At 42.8% G+C, this 5,106-nt stretch overlaps 2 non-coding genes across 2 annotated transcripts; one reads left to right on the plus strand and one right to left on the minus strand.

Moving 5' to 3' along the window:
- Positions 1-4,172: 4,172 nt before the first annotated feature.
- On the plus strand, positions 4,173-4,261 carry trnay-gua (transfer RNA tyrosine (anticodon GUA)). Its single transcript is given in 2 exon segments — positions 4,173-4,209; positions 4,226-4,261. It is a non-coding gene; the product is annotated as a tRNA-Tyr (tRNA).
- A 90-nt stretch (positions 4,262-4,351) lies between these two features.
- trnae-cuc (transfer RNA glutamic acid (anticodon CUC)) lies at positions 4,352-4,423 on the minus strand. The gene has a single exon. It is a non-coding gene; the product is annotated as a tRNA-Glu (tRNA).
- Between the last annotated feature and the right edge of the window lie 683 nt (positions 4,424-5,106).

Below are 5,106 nucleotides of genomic sequence, written 5' to 3' on the forward strand. Positions count from 1 at the left end.
GACTTTAGTTTATATTCATTATTTGAGAATGTCTTACAATAGTTTAAGCATATTTAGCATGTATATATTTAACGTAGGCTATCGGTAGGGTTACATGTTGTGCATGTAAACTATTAGTACCATTGATCTCAATAATGATTCAATCTGCAGTTTAGCTTATTTGGTAGAGTGCCCGCTGGAGATCCGGGTTCGAGACCCGCTCTGAGTTGTATTTATATATTATTTGAGGATTTGCATGTATTTGCAAGTAACATAAAGTAACATATCGCTTAAACGGTAATAGCTAGAAACATGGTTCCAACGCTGAAATGCTGCTTAGGTGTGCTATTACGTTTCATGCTGATAAGTATTATAGTTTATTTTATATGAATTATTAAATGCAATACGTACTTCAGACCGCTACTGTGTGTGGGTGTGTGTGTGTGTGTGTGTGTGTGTGTGTGACGTCAGCTAGAGTGAGGAAGAGGTTGGACGCATCGTCTTTAAACTGTTCCCAGCGCACACACTAGTTTAGATTTCATATTTTAACTGTGACTTTAGTTTGTATATATTATTTGAGAATGTATTGCAATAGTTTAAGCATGTATAGCTTTTATATTTGTAACGGAGTGTAGTGCTACGTGCTGTGATGTAAACCTCATCTTAATAAGTTTACTTGCCAGTGAAAGCTTTCATCGCTTGTGTTACATTGTTAGTGCACCCGCCTCCCATGCGCGAGACCCGCTCAGAGTTGTCGCAATAGTTTAAGCAACATATCTCATATATATATATATATATATATTAGTTCCAACGCTAAAATGTTGCTCATGTTGTGCTTAAGTGTGCTATTATTTGGTAATTATGTGGTAGAGCACCCACTTCCCATGCTGGAGACCCGGGTTCGAGACTCGCTCAGAGTTGTATATATATATTATTTCAGAATTTCTTGCAATAGTTTAAGCAACATATCGCTTAAACGGTAATAGCAACAATGTATTTTTCACGGACTTCAGACCGCTACTGTGTGTGTGTGTGTCGTCAGCTAGAGTGAGTGAAGAGGTTTCGGGCTTCGTACAGACATGTAAGCATGGTCAGCCAGCCAATCAAAGCTCCCCCGGGAAATCGGGGAAATCTTTCTCGGCCAATCACATCGGCCCGTTACATCCGTTACATGTTTCTTCCCCAATCCCTGCGCTGAAAAGATGGACAGACAATGATGGCCACGCCCGTCCGAGCCAATCGAATCTCTCGCAATTTGATCATTCTCCGCTAATCGCGTTCGTTCGCGCCGATGGGCCCGCCCACGGAAACGGATGAATCCGCCAATCAAATCGTGCACACGCAGTGACGTGTCATTCAAGTTACGTGTTTTCACCTGCAGTGTGTGTTTTCGTATATCGCGTTTTTACCTGTTTATTTTAATAACTTTTGGAATATTATAATCATGTGCTGTGATTAACCTTAATTTTTAGGAGGATTTGGAACATTATACCGCCCCAGGTAAGAGCTGTTTTTTGTTTAAATCCATGCCTCGATGTGTATCATGTATTGATATGCATTATAAGTATACAAAAAAATTATTCATCATAGTGTACTGGTATTATTCATCATAGTGTACTGGTATTATTCATCATAGTGTACTGGTATTATTCATCATAGTGTATTATTATTATTATAGTGTGCATTATTATGTACAATTTATAATATAAGAGGGCTGGAAATTGTACGGAATTGCATGTTGTTCGTTTTTATTTATTTAATTATGATATTATTCAATTCAACATGCTGAATTTAACTTTCACAGATTTTCAACTACTAAAGCCTCAAAAATCAAAAGGCCATGGCAGTTTTCCAGCACAGGTGTGTGTCCCTCTGCAGCTGGGGACAGACCTGCTCCTCACCAGAGGGTATGTATAGAAAAGACAAAGCCATACCGTGTAATCTTTAGGTTTTGTGCCAACTGACAGTGGTTTTTTTTAATGTTACAGATAAGTAAATGTCCAGTGCAGGCCTGTGGACACATGACTTTTTTCAGATTCTCCCGCTCAAGTTATTGAGGAGAATTTGGTATGTAAATATCTCAGTATATTACATCTGAAATATCTCACCTAAACTCTTTACCCACTGCTTAAATTTTACTGCCATATATGTAGACTGTTAATGTATATTTTTTTCATCATGTTTTACGCATACTGGCGCAAACTGGTGCTGTTTCCATCGAGCCCAGCACTTTTATCAAGCATGGTCCCCACACCGAACCCACATTCGGACCCTGGACATGGACCCTGGAGCCTCAGCAACCAGCACTCCCCAGCCCAGCAGCGCTCCACCCTACTTGATGGTCCATCAACCAAGCCGTGTTCCTCCAACAGCATTTCAACCACCTGTGCCACGTCAACCACGTGCATACATTAGGTGAAGGCCGACACTTGCAGAAAGTGTGGTTGTTCTAGGACATCAGCAACTGGACATAGCCAAGACAAGGCCAGAATTTATTGTCCAGTGACAGAGATGATGACAGAACAACAGTTGCTCAAAAAAATAAAGAAAATATAGATATGTTGCATATAGCACTTGTATTCTTACAAAGTTACATGTATTTTATATTTAAATATTTGATGTTTAAATAGTATTTTTCTGTTTTGTTTGTAGTTTAATATATTGCTATTTTATAATTTGTCACTTGTATTTATTATTAGGGTACATGTATTAAATAATGTATTATTTAAATTGTATTTGCACATTATTCAACTGCTGCTATACGTACTGTATTGTCTCTTTGCACTGTGTTTTGTCTTGCACTGTTTGCACCAAGTTGCACACGATGTCCTTTATGAAGCTAGGACAGCTTACTTTCCGTCCTTAGCTCTGTGTTTTGTAATTATGTTATGTTGTTTATGTAGCACCAGGGTCCTGGAGAAACATGGTCTCATTTCACTGTGTACTGCATCAGCTATATGTGGTCAAAAGGACAATAAAAGATTCTTGACCTGACTTGAATGTATTCTTTGTTTTATCATTATAAGTTTATTTAGGTGTGTGCTTCAACATATATATTTAATAATATACATATTGGTAGGTTTTTGTTTTAATTAAAAAAATTACAAAACAGGTGCATATGAATCACGTGGCACTCTGTCTCTCCTTTGCTTTCTTTCTTTTCTTCTCTCTTCTCTCTTTTCTTCCTTCCCCTCCTTCCCCATTTTTTTCCTTTCTTCCCCACCCGAAGCAGACTATTGAACTTTGGCGCAGCTAGTAGAGCGGTGGACTGTAGGTGCTTACAAATGAACATCCTTAGGTTGCCGTTTCAAATCCGGCTCAAAGGATGGCGTTTACCAGCCTCCGGGAAGCACGCCGTTTGTGTGCTGCCACTAGCTCTGGCCGGGAATCGACCCTGGCTTGCCGAATCCTAGCCATTAGACCACCAGGGAGACACAGACAGGTTTGTGGGCCTCGTGTGGCTGGGTGCAGCACCCAGGATTGGCCTCTAGTGGCGATTTACGGCAATTCCAGATGAGTTACACCTGAGGAAACAGCAGTTTAAACAAATTCGCTTTAAGATCAACAGACTGTCTCAAAAGACTTAAAAGAGGTCTCAGCTGCAGGGTCACCAGTTTGCAGTCTGTCCAGAGTCCCCGTGCGTGTACACCTGGTGTTCTCCGGTTTCCTCTCACCACCAAAAGACACGCCAGTAGGTGGATCGGCTGAAACAAATTGCTATTGGGTATGAGTGAGTGCGTGAATGTGTTTGCACAGTGCCCTGTGATGAGCTGGCGAGCCATGCAGGGTGTACTGCTCACCGATCAGGTCTAGACAAGAACAGGTATCTCTGTCCTATGGAAAAGCTTTGATGTGCAGCGATGCACACAAATGTTCACATCTGACCGTTTTGGCCCATCGCTTTTGAGGTGCCTGGTGGACAGAGTGAAACCCTGCGCATTAGGTCCTCTCTGTATTTACTTAGTTTAAGTCAACGCACCGGCGAGGGCGGCCACGCGTAGAAACCTGAGATTGCAAACGGGATTGTAAAGTTTGTCGGTGAAGAAGGGTCCAACATCGACAAGCATGTTTATAGGCCCCAGTAAATCTGGCCTAGCGCCCCTGAAACCGCTGCGCTACGTGGCTCGTAACAGACAAAATCGCCAGGGGTCCCGTTTGCCAGGTTGTTGCCCAAAAGGTAGCTCTGAGCCCTCCCTTCGATAGCTCAGCTGGTAGAGCGGAGGACTGTAGGTGCTTACAAATGGACATCCTTAGGTCGCTGGTTCAAATCCGGCTCGAAGGACGGCTTTTACCAGCCTCTGGGAAACGCGCCGTTTCAGTGCATCGGCTTCTTGCGGCCGCTAGCTCTGGCCGGGCGCGAAAAGGAGCTCGTTTCCCTGACCGGGAATCGAACCCGGGCCGCGGCGGTGAGAGCGCCGAATCCTAGCCACTAGACCACCAGGGAGACTCGGACAGGCCTGTGGGCCTCGTGCGGCTGGGCGCAGCACCCAGGATTGGCCTCTAGTGCCGATTTACGCCAATTCCAGATGAGTTACACCTGAGGAAACAGCAGTTTAAACAAATTCACTTTAAGATCAACAGAATGTCTGCACAGACTGTCTCAAAAGACTTAAAAGAGGTCCCACCTCTCAGCTGCAGGGTCACAAGTTTGCAGTCTGTCCGGAGTCCCTCTGTGTGTACACCCGGTGTTCTCCGGTTTCGTCTCACCTCCAAACGACACGCCAGTAGGTGGATCAGCTGAAACAAATTGCTATTAGGTATGAGCGAGTGCGTGAATGTGTTTGCACAGTGATGAGCTGGCGAGCCATACGGGGTGTACTGCTCACCGATCAGGTCTAGACAAGAACAGGTATTTCTGTCCTATGGAAAAGCTTTGACATGCAGCGAAGCACGCAAACGTTCACATCTGAAGGTTTTGGCCCATCGCTTTTGAGGCGCCTGGTGGACAGCGTGAAACCCTGTGCATTAGATAGATAGATAGATGTATGTACAACAGTAACAGATAATATACATATATTATATAGTATGTATAAATATAGTATATGTAAATGTATATAAATAGATAGACAAATAGATAATACTAGGTGTAATCTATGAAATGGACAATATGTACAATAATTATATTAC

The sequence above is a fragment of the Hemibagrus wyckioides genome, linkage group LG09 (assembly GCF_019097595.1).
Source record: "Hemibagrus wyckioides isolate EC202008001 linkage group LG09, SWU_Hwy_1.0, whole genome shotgun sequence".
NCBI lineage: Eukaryota > Metazoa > Chordata > Actinopteri > Siluriformes > Bagridae > Hemibagrus > Hemibagrus wyckioides.